The sequence below is a fragment of the Coregonus lavaretus genome (genome assembly GCF_964263955.1).
Source record: "Coregonus lavaretus genome assembly, chromosome: 37".
Classification (NCBI taxonomy): Eukaryota; Metazoa; Chordata; class Actinopteri; order Salmoniformes; family Salmonidae; genus Coregonus; species Coregonus lavaretus.
Window position 1 is genome coordinate 19,368,943 of NC_140024.1, and position 12,143 is coordinate 19,381,085.

Below are 12,143 nucleotides of genomic sequence, written 5' to 3' on the forward strand. Positions count from 1 at the left end.
AAGACACTCTGCTTTGTTCTGAGAGGAAATAACCTTGATCTTCCTAAACCTCCATTTGAATAAAAGTGAGACCTAAGAAGATGATCTGGCCTGGTCTGAGAGCATCTTTATCTTCTCCTTGTTTTTGCTCTCTAGCTCTTCAACAGAGATGTTCATTATGCTTTAGTATGTCAAGCACTCAGGCCTTGATGGTCAGTCTTTTCTTCAGGAGGACTCAGAGCAGAGATTGCCTGTTAGACCCACAACAAAGAGGCCAGCCTTATTATGGAGCCAGCAGATGGGCCGAGCACTACCAGAGCAGAGGGGTAAGGTGATATAACCTTAAAGTGCCAGTATCACATTTTACAGGTTATAATGACATCTGTCACTGAGATTGGACCTGTCAAGCGCTCCCTCCATCCACTTGAATTGCTCTTAATGGCTGTCCGTGATGGTCCAGACGCACTGTTAGACCTGGGTCGATGCCCGTCCACCGAGTGTTGCTGTGGAAAGCCAGAGGAGATAAGGCCCTTTTTGAGTTAGCATCAGCTGGATTTGGGAGCTTTAGGGGGCTGATGTCGTCCGCTGTGGTTGAAGAATGAATTGGGTGCAATCATATACTGTACAAAAAATTGTGTTAGTCTATTTATTTCGTTTGATCGTCTCATGTGGTCCTCTGTAGCTCAATTGGTAGAGCATGGCACTTGTAACGCCAGGGTAGTGGGTTCGTTCCCCGGGACCACCCATACGTAAAAATGTATGCACACATGACTGTAAGTTGCTTTGGATAAAAGCGTCTGCTAAATGGCATATTATTATCATATAGGTTAGGATTTACAGTATATTACATCATAAGTCATCTTTTGAGGCACCAAATACAACAAGAGATGTGCTCACAGGGATTCTAAATGGCTTCTCAAAATGTATGCATTTTTTATGTCTTAATGATAATTCCACATTGGATATGCAAGCGTTACACACACATCTAGTACATTTTTAAGTGTCTAAAGCATTCCATTTGTAAAACAGCCCATTTGCCCACTACCCCCCACCAAACAAATTGGTTGAGAACAACAAAGTTCAATCTATGTCTGGATATTTCTTTGTTTGTTTCTCTCTCATCTCCAGTGGGGCACTTATGAAAGTGCTCTTTTGCATCAGAGATAAGGTGTGCTGGTCCACGGGGGACCCAGTGAGAGTGGGTTTGAGGGGATGGGGAGGCCAGTCTCCTACAGCTAGAAGCACCTCAGAGCCAGTCTAAACAGTGGGCACGGGCCTCAACACACGGTCTAATGGAAGAGTGGAGTAGCAAACACCAAGGAGCAGCATCTGAGTGAGGGACTGGGGTGAGGTAAACATGTTCTCCATCGCTGCCTGGTCTGACTGACTGACTGACTGACTGGGGGCCTGGAACTCAGTCATAAAAGATAGAAAGGGACAGTGCTTTGTACCTGCATAATGATTCCTACTGTACATTATGTTGTTTTCTAGCCTGATGGATGTAACAAGGCCTCTGTCGTATCTGAAATGGAGTTCTGCTTGGCCTCCGTGTTGTACTAGTCTTGAAAACCCGACGCTAGGCAACAGTGACTAGGGTCTGAGTTCAATGATGGACTCTTTTGGCAACTTTGATAAGAGGAAACATTTGTTACGGGGTCGGTCCTCTTCAGACAAACAACTCTCCCAATGAATCACGTGGCAGACATGCCAGAACGTTGTGATTCAAACCCAAAGTTTGCAGGCAAAGCCTTTGCAGTGGTGTTAGTGAAGGCAGTTGGTGAAAACTAGCCACTTGCGAAATGCACTCATAAAAATGTAAGTAGTGGTGTTGGCAGTGACGTAGTTCCACTATGCCAAAAGAGTCCATCATTAAAACCAGACCCTAGTCGCTGTTGCCTAGGGTCGGGTTTACCAGACTAATGTTGTACAGTTATTTAATCCTGCATTCATTATGGTGGTCCACTAGATGAGTTAGATCTGCCAACTACTGCATAATCAGTCACTGCCATCATTGTAATGTAGCTGAGCTCTTCTCTTAAGTAGCTGTAATTGCTTTGTGTGTCTAAGACTTACATATAGTGGCATTTACATGGGCTGGATGGAATTGAATGTGCAGTATTCCCCCAGTGCTGCCTCTCTCCAGTCTCCAGTAGCACACAGTGCTTCACTCCTAGAGCCACTCTCTGACAACTCTGACTCAGAGCTCCATCATATTGATGAATAAAATAGTACCTTTTTCCAATTAGATTTTCCAGTGTTGGCAAGAAAATGCACATGCTGGGGGAAAATTTGTCCGGCTCCTTGACGGTTTGCGAGAGAAGCATAAAAGTTGTGTCCTGGGCCTTAATGATACGGATGATGATGTGGTAGGCTGACACTTTGTCAGGGAGGGCCATGGTACAGGGTGAGAGAGATCCTGGCCCACTCCTCCTCACTCCTCCTCACCTCATTGTCCTCTTCTCCTCTCCCTGGGATGGAGGAGGGGATGGGGCATAAATGGCCCCTTTCTGCTCCGACTCCAACTGTCATCTCAACCTCGGCGGAGCTGTGCTGCACTTAGGCCCCATTTGCTTTTAAGGATGTCTGACAGGACGGCGGCCACGTATGATCAAACTTTACTTTCGCCGTGCACTTGTGACAGTTCATTCAGAGGGGCCCTAATGCGCTGTCACCAGCACTCTCCACTCAGCTGCCTTGATTTACCTTCCCCATCTGTCTCAGTCAAGCAGCACCAGGATGGGAGTTGGGGAGGGAGGGTGGCCTGCTAACTCTAGGGCCCACACACTTTATTTTTAACGTGTCCCTCCCAGCCCCCATATCTTCCTCATACTCCTCACCTACAGTGGGGAGAACAAGTATTTGATACACTGCCGATATTGCAGGTTTTCCTACTTACAAAGCATGTAGAGGTCTGTAATTTTTATCATAGGTACACTTCAACTGTGAGAGACGGAATCTAAAACAAAAATCCAGAAAATCACATTGTATGATTTTTAAGTAATTCATTTGCATTTTATTGCATGACATAAGTATTTGATCACCTACCAACCAGTAAGAATTCCAGCTCTCACAGACCTGTTAGTTTTTCTTTAAGAAGCCCTCCTGTTCTCCACTCATTACCTGTATTAACTGCACCTGTTTGAACTTGTTACCTGTATAAAAGACACCTGTCCACACACTCAATCAAACAGACTCCAACTTCTCCACAATGGCCAAGACCAGAGAGCTGTGTAAGGACATCAGGGATAAAATTGTAGACCTGCACAAGGCTGGGATGGGCTACAGGACAATAGGCAAGCAGCTTGGTGAGAAGGCAACAACTGTTGGCGCAATTATTAGAAAATGGAAGAAGTTCAAGATGACGGTCAATCACCCTCGGTCTGGGGCTCCATGCAAGATCTCACCTCGTGGGGCATCAATGATCATGAGGAAGGTGAGGGATCAGCCCAGAACTACACGGCAGGACCTGGTCAATGACCTGAAGAGAGCTGGGACCACAGTCTCAAAGAAAACCATTAGTAACACACTATGCCGTCATGGATTAAAATCCTGCAGCGCACGCAAGGTCCCCCTGCTCAAGCCAGCGCATTTCCAGGCCCGTCTGAAGTTTGCCAATGACCATCTGGATGATCCAGAGGAGGAATGGGAGAAGGTCACGTGGTCTGATGAGACAAAAATAGAGCTTTTTGGTCTAAACTCCACTCACCGTGTTTGGAGGAAGAAGAAGGATGAGTACAACCCCAGGAACACCATCCCAACCGTGAAGCATAGAGGAGCAAAGGGGACAGGACGACTGCACCGTATTGAGGGGAGGATGGATGGGGCCATGTATCGCGAGATCTTGGCCAACAACCTCCTTCCCTCAGTAAGTGCATTGAAGATGTGTCGTGGCTGGGTCTTCCAGCATGACAACGACCCGAAACACACAGCCAGGGCAACTAAGGAGTGGCTCCGTAAGAAGCATCTCAAGGTCCTGGAGTGGCCTAGCCAGTCTCCAGACCTGAACCCAATAGAAAATATTTGGAGGGAGCTGAAAGTCCGTATTGCCCAGTGACAGTCCCGAAACCTGAAGGATCTGGAGAAGGTCTGTATGGAAGAGTGGGCCAAAATCCCTGCTGCAGTGTGTGCAAACCTGATCAAGACGTACAGGAAACGTATGATTTCTGTAATTGCAAACAAAGGTTTCTGTACCAAATATTAAGTTCTGCTTTTCTGATGTATCAAATACTTATGTCATGCAATAAAATGCAAATTAATTACTTAAAAATCATACAATGTGATTTTCTGGATTTTTGTTTTAGATTCCGTCTCTCACAGTTGAAGTGTACCTATTAATAAAATGACAGACCTCTACATGCTTTGTAAGTAGGAAAACCTGCAAAATCGGCAGTGTATCAAATACTTGTTCTCCCCACTGTATATGTTTACCTTTCCAAACTTCAACCTGCAGTACAGCACTATACAACGCAGTGTACTACTACTATTGCTGTTGTCTGAGGATTTTTCATATCACCTTCAGTGGCCACTAAACATATATTTTTTAAATGTTCTTTAATATTGGGGAATGAGGATCTTATTGTCTTGAATAGTGCATTGTCCCTGTGTTGTCTATTAACCCCTGATTGTAGTCCTGCTGGGGATGGTAGCGTGGAAGGTAGAAAGCAGTATTACAGATCACCAGGCTTTAGTAATCAAGCCCTCTACACTGGCTCCTGGTGTCTTACACACACGCATGGGGGAGTGTGTATACTATATATTTTTAAGCTTATGAAAAAAACATGATATGCGGTCAAATAATTTACATGCTCTCAATTTTGACTCACATTGAGATGGTTCTTTGGCTTATCAGTGCTTAAAAATGTATATTTTAAAAAGCTGCAGGGATATGACACAACTGAGGAATTTAATGATTTTATAAATCAGAATCTGGTTTCAGTGCCTCTTATGAGCTGGACCGAGGGGACTGAGGGGGGTCCGGGGGTTAATGCATGTTTGGAGGCTTCAAGGTCTCACTGACATTATCTTGGGAGCTCGTTCATTGGAAAGATGTTAATGTGTTGGAACATTTTATTTTATGGTCTCCATGATGCTTCTTATGATTTAAGCTGCACTGTTTCAGAGTGGCTACACCATGTAGTACAAGCCTCTTAAATCACTAATAAATATGGAATTGCATGAGATTTTGCCCTCTCTCTCCCTCTCTCTTTCTCTTTGGTCTTTGATCATGCAATCCCATGACAGATCCATCAGCAGCTCTTCATCTCCTGCAGGAATGGGCTGTGCTTAATTGGTGCTACCAGGAATAAATCAAAGCAGGAAACAGGATGCTTTCCAAACAGACCCACAAAGCAGCATCTAAATCTACGTCACCCAGGACTACCCACTGAATGAGTCTACACACAACCATACGCAATGTTTTTGCAATGTTGCTATTAGTGACAGGTGTATGTTTGCTGCTACAGTGTAACTGTAATGCAACGTTATAGTAACCATCCTGTGTGGTACCTTTGCTGCTCTTTTGGTCCTTATTCTAATCTTCAGTTTCTGCCCGACGTGGAATTCAATGCAGGCCCCCAGATTGGAGAGTTTCCAAACAATCCCGAGCTCACCCAAGCTTGGAATTGGTTTTCCGTGGAACATCTCCCTCCTCCCTTTGGGCACTTTACCAATTTGACCAAATTTGTTCCATCGCTGGTTCTAAGTACCAGAAGTGTTTTCTGCCCACACTTGGACTCGTTTCTGATATTTGCACATTCTTTGCAGAACATTAACAGCTTTGTCAGAGGCTCAGCCATCGGCAGGCGGACAGTGCTGTGGTGTGGGGGGCCCTCTCTGTCTGTGTGGGAAGGCTTGATACTGTACATGGTCGGGACTAGTTCCCAGCCTCTCCAACGTCCACAAAACAAACTGATACTGTATACTTTCCCCTCAGCCTACTATACAATCCTGACATGAAATGGCCAATACCTGTCCCAAGGCCACACACCTGTCTGTTATTTTGATTGAGAGAGAAGTAGCATCAGGATCAATCAATCAATCAAATGTATTTATAAAGGCCTTTTTACATCAGCAGATGTCACAAAGTGCTATACAAAAACCCAGCCTAAAACCCCAAACAGCAAGCAATGCAGATGTAGAAGCACTGTGGCTAGGACAAACTCCCTAGAAAGGCAGAGACCTAGGAAGAAACCTAGTGAGGAACCAGGCTCTGAGGGGTGGCCAGTCCCCTTCTGGCTGTGCCGGGGGTAGATTATAACAGTACATGGCCATTAAGGCCAGAATTTTCTCCAAGATGTTCAAACGTTCATAGATGACCTGCAGGGTCAAATAATAATCACAGTGGTTGTAGAGGTTGCAACGGGTCAGTACATCAGGAGTAAATGTCACTTGGCTTTTCATAGCCGGGCATTTAGAGGTTGAAATAGCAGGTGCGGTAGAGAGAGAGAGAGTTGAAAACAGCAGGTCTGGGACAAGGTAGCACATCCGGTGAACATGTCAGGGTTCCATAGCCGCAGGCAGAAGAGTTGAAACTGGAGCAGCAGCACGACCAGGTGGACTGGCAACAGCAAGGAGACATCAGGCCAGGTAGTCCTGAGGCATGGTCCTAGGGCTCAAGTCCTCCGGGAGGGGAGGGAGAGAGAGAGAATTAGAGGGAGCATACTTAAATTCACACAGGACACCGGATAAGACAGGAGAATAACACTAGATATAACAGACTGACCCTAGCCCCCCAGCACATAGACTATTGCAGCATAGATACTGGAGGCTGAGACAGGGGGGGTCGGGAGACACTGTGGCCCCGTCCGACAATACCCCCGGACAGGGCCAACCAGGCAGGATATAACCCCAACCGCTTTGCCAAAACACAGCCCCCAAAACACCAGAGGGATATCAACAGACCACCATCCTACTACCCTGAGGCAAGGCTGAGTATAGCCCACGAAGATCTCCTCCACTGCACGAGCCCAAGGGGGCGACAAACCAGATGTTTGCCAACCTTCCCCTGCAATGTGGATATACAGTGGGGAGAACAAGTATTTGATACACTGCCAATTTTGCAGGTTTTCCTACTTACAAAGCATGTAGAGGTCTGTAATTTTTATCATAGGTACACTTCAACTGTGAGAGACGGAATCTAAAACAAAAATCCAGAAAATCACAATGTATGATTTTTAAGTAATTCATTTGCATTTTATTGCATGACATAAGTATTTGATCACCTACCAACCAGTAAGAATTCCAGCTCTCACAGACCTGTTAGTTTTTCTTTAAGAAGCCCTCCTGTTCTCCACTCATTACCTGTATTAACTGCACCTGTTTGAACTTGTTACCTGTATAAAAGACACCTGTCCACACACTCAATCAAACAGACTCCAACCTCTCCACAATGGCCGAGACCAGAGAGCTGTGTAAGGACATCAGGGATAAAATTGTAGACCTGCACAAGGCTGGGATGGGCTACAGGACAATCAGCAAGCAGCTTGGTGAGAAGGCAACAACTGTTGGCGCAATTATTAGAAAATGGAAGAAGTTCAAGATGACGGTCAATCAACCTCGGTCTGGGGCACCATGCAAGATCTCACCTCGTGGGGCATCAATGATCATGAGGAAGGTGAGGGATCAGCCCAGAACTACACGGCAGGACCTGGTCAATGACCTGAAGAGAGCTGGGACCACAGTCTCAAAGAAAACCATTAGTAACACACTACGCCGTCATGGATTAAAATCCTGCAGCGCACGCAAGGTCCCCCTGCTCAAGCCAGCGCATGTTCAGGCCCGTCTGAAGTTTGCCAATGACCATTTGGATGATTCAGAGGAGGAATGGGAGAAGGTCATGTGGTCTGATGAGACAAAAATAGAGCTCTTTGGTCTAAACTCCACTCGCCGTGTTTGGAGGAAGAAGAAGGATGAGTACAACCCCAAGAACACCATCCCAACTGTGAAGCATGGAGGTGGAAACATCATTCCTTGGGGATTATTTTCTGCAAAGGGGACAGGACGACTGCACCGTATTGAGGGGAGGATGGATGGGGCCATGTATCGCGAGATCTTGGCCAACAACCTCCTTCCCTCAGTAAGAGCATTGAAGACGGGTCGTGGCTGGGTCTTCCAGTATGACAACGACCCGAAACACACAGCCAGGGCAACTAAGGAGTGGCTCCGTAAGAAGCATCTCAAGGTCCCGGAGTGGCCTAGCCAGTCTCCAGACCTGAACCCAATAGAAAATCTTTGGAGGGAGCTGAAAGTCCGTATTGCCCAGCGACAGCCCCGAAACCTGAAGGATCTGGAGAAGGTCTGTATGGAGGAGTAGGCCAAAATCCCTGCTGCAGTGTGTGCAAACCTGGTCAAGACCTACAGGAAACGTATGATCTCTGTAATTGAAAAACAAAGGTTTCTGTACCAAATATTAAGTTCTGCTTTTCTGATGTATCAAATACTTATGTCATGCAATACAATGCAAATTATTTTTCTGGATTCCGTCTCTCACAGTTGAAGTGTACCTATGATAAAAATTACAGACCTCTACATGTTTGTAAGTAGGATAACCTGCAAAATCGGCAGTGTATCAAATACTTGTTCTCCCCACTGTATGTTGAAATATTGCTACCTGCACCAGGCTTATTCTAAAACTTAGAGAATCTACCTGTAATGGGAGACTATACCCAGTCTATACCTGGAATTGTATACCCCAAACCATTCTGGGATTTTATTCCTCCACAGGGAGAAATGAGTGTTTAAATGCTAAAACCTAATTCCAGGCTGGTTTTCCCACACAGCACAGCAAAGCACAGCATGGCCCTCTCCTCCTGACACTGACAATGAGGCTTAGTCAAGCCACACTGGCTCATTGCGATTGCATTACAAGCAAGGATGTGCTCCAATGCTCCTGGTGCCACTCTATTAAAAACTCAATATGCCATCTTCATACTCACCCAGGGAGAGAGCACTGCATCTTCCTGAACTTGTGTTTCTTTGCTAGCCAATGCGAGACCAATACTCTACGTGGTGAAGCCACCTGTCCACTTGATGTATTACGGGAGTACAATGGGCCACTAAAAGTTGATATACTGTAATTGTGGAAGATAATTAGAGTTATAAAACCCTCGTAAATGCCCCATTGGGATCGGGAGTATTAGATTGTGTCCACGGAAATGCATGCCCACTGCTTTTTTTAATTTAAGGGATGAGTGTTAGCGGAAATATCATTTAGCCTCGCGATCACATTGGAGGTGTACACAGAGATAAAGACCTGAATGCTTCATAAACCATTCCTTTAGAGTTGGGAGATAAGTCCATGAATTAGGGGGCCGCTTATGCAGGCGAATGTAAACTTTGCAGTAGTTTAGCAGTGCTCAGACACGAGCCACTGCAGTGAACTGCTTCAGGCACCAAAAGCAATTAACAAAAACTTAAAATAATTTGAACTAATTCTGCTCTTGCTATCTGCAGAAAATGATGCATTACTGTATATGTTGATTATGAGTGGAAAGAACTTCTTTATCTGCAAAGGGATTACCTTATGCTGAGACTGCTTCTTTAAAGAGGCTGCTTTAGGGGCTATTTGGAATGGGATTTCTTCTTCCCCTTTTCTTCTTTCTTCATATGCAGGCTTTTCTTTCGCTCTTTCTTCTTTCATTCCTTTCTTTTACCTTACATTGAGAGTTCAAATTCATTAAACACAGTGTCATCATGCGTTAGTCTTCACCTGTCTGAACTAGCCATTTCTCCCCAAATTGTGTGAAGCCGGAACATACCAAAACGTAGTGAATCAAAGTGAAAGCATGGTGTATCCAGGAGATGCATGCTGCCACGCCGTATGTAGCCCTGCTTGAAAAGTCATTTTGTGCACACATACATCCACAGACACACAGTCTCATAGGGGGGTCCTGGCTAGAGGATTGTTGGTAATCTTTGGTGGCTTGTTCATGCCTGCCACCCTGCCTGCCTTCCTGCCTCTTTCCTCTGAAGCTTTGTGTGCTGGTGTCAAGCCAGGGAATCAATCCCTAGTTGCCTTTGGATGCGCAACAAAACTAGGCCTCTTTGATAAGATGAGAACAAATCATATTCAACATTTGTTAATGTTTGCCTTTAATAACCTGGATAGAAATGTTTCTTTTTAATTTCCAGCAGAATAATTTGTTTGTGTGTGCAGATGCTTTGTTGATGTTTAATTCCATCTTGCATACACAAAAATATGACTTAGGTAGCAGTTTATTTGTTTGATTCAAGAGAGAGGGAGAGGTTGTGCTGTTCACTAGCTAGGCCGCGTCTGAACCCTGCAGGACCCGTTCTCTAAGCCCAGACGCAGACTGTCTCTTCTCTGCTCTGCTCTGGTCTGGTGTTTCTCTGAGAACAGAAAGCGGTCAGTCGGGGGGGGGGGTCTGCCTGCCCCCATTTAATGTCCTCTGATGGGCCTGGCCTGTTCTTTATCTCCCCTGTATCATACTGTTCTGAGTGGCTCTAATAGGATAATAGACTAATCTGGATAGTTTGTATTTGCTTTTAGACCATTTATTCAAAAAGCCTCTTTGATACATGTGTTTCAGTGAGTGCAGGTAAGGGATGTTTTGTATATCCACGGATCTGCCAACGTGAAATGGTTGCATAACAGTCCAATTCAGAGCCATAGACCTGGCAGGACAGACTGGGTTCATATACTATAGCTCAGTGTAAAGCAAATAGAGTGAGAACTGCTGAAGACAATGTGATCTGAGGTTGTTTTCCTTGTATTTTGGTTTAGGTTTGCTCCATTATGCAAAACTGATGTTGTGGGAAAAAACACAAGCCAACTAATGTTTTTTTCCCTATGTAGAAATACTGAAATGTTTCCAATAGCTTTATTAGTGTGTGTGAGAGCAATCCTGAAATGTACAGTGACTGCACCCACCTCATTCCATTCATTTGGTGTCATTATTTAGAAATAATCAATTGACTAATGATGGCGTAATTTACGGGACTCATTAATCTGGTGACTGGCTGTGTTAATCAGTTAAGCTCCACAGTCGGGGTGGTGCATATCCAATGAGAGAGCTAGTTACCTGTAGCAGAGCAGAGGAGACTCAAGCTTGGACATTGGGGGTTGGTAGTGCATACTGAAACAGCAACCAGCAGTGACCCTGATGTTTTTGGAAAGGCCTCACTATTTCATTCTATCCAGGAAAATGATATGGTAAGTCTTATGATGGGGTTACTTTATGGATGCTATAGATAGATTGTAGACTAGATCTAGACATCAAAGGTCATACATCCACCAGCACTTCCTATGCTGAACTCTACTACTCCAAGGGGACTCATAAAATCAGCCTTTTTCTCTTACAGAGAACATTTGGTCACCACATACAGTATTTGTTTGTTGGGTTATTGACAGATTCCTGCTCCTTTTGAGATTCTGTCTGTAATGAGAAATACGGTTGAACTTTCATTCGGGATTGTTATCAAAGATGGGATTGATTCCTTGCTCATGATTTGTCTGTCTGATTTCCAAAGGGCTATAAATATTTGTATAATTTCCTCATAAAAATTCATTTTCATCCCGTATCTACACAACTAACAGTAATTATCAGGCCGATATTGTTTATTCTGGGGATACAAAATTCAAAGTCTGGATTAGGCAGCATGTTGGAGGACCCCTGCTGCACCAATATTATCAGTGTAGCGCTTCACTGTTCACAAGATGGAAGGTGAGCAATATTGCTTATTGAGATAATTTTCTAGAATAAATGAGACAAGCCGAAGTCTAAATGATCGGTTATATTTGATGTGATCGTTCATTCATAGAGCTACTGGGTAAATTCAAAGTGTCATCCAAGTCATAATTATAGCCAAAAAAATGCTCTCTAATCTGTCTTCTAAAAGTATTTCCTGAATAAAAGCTCAGGATAAATGCTTACTCCCTCTCCAATTTTAAATTGCACTTTCCTTTCTCTCTTTGTGTAGGTAATGATCAAAAGTAAATAGAGGGAGATGTGAAGAACTTTGTTTCACTAAATTACTTGTGAGGATCCCATAAGGTTGCGATTTAATATCGGAGAGCTCTGACAATAAGGGATTATTGTTTAAGCCGAGCCCATCAGCCTTTCGCTTTTAGTAAGACAAATGGGAAAATGGAGGTACACAGATTTTCAATAACCCAAGCCTGGACCTACAGTGCCTGCTGGGAGTTG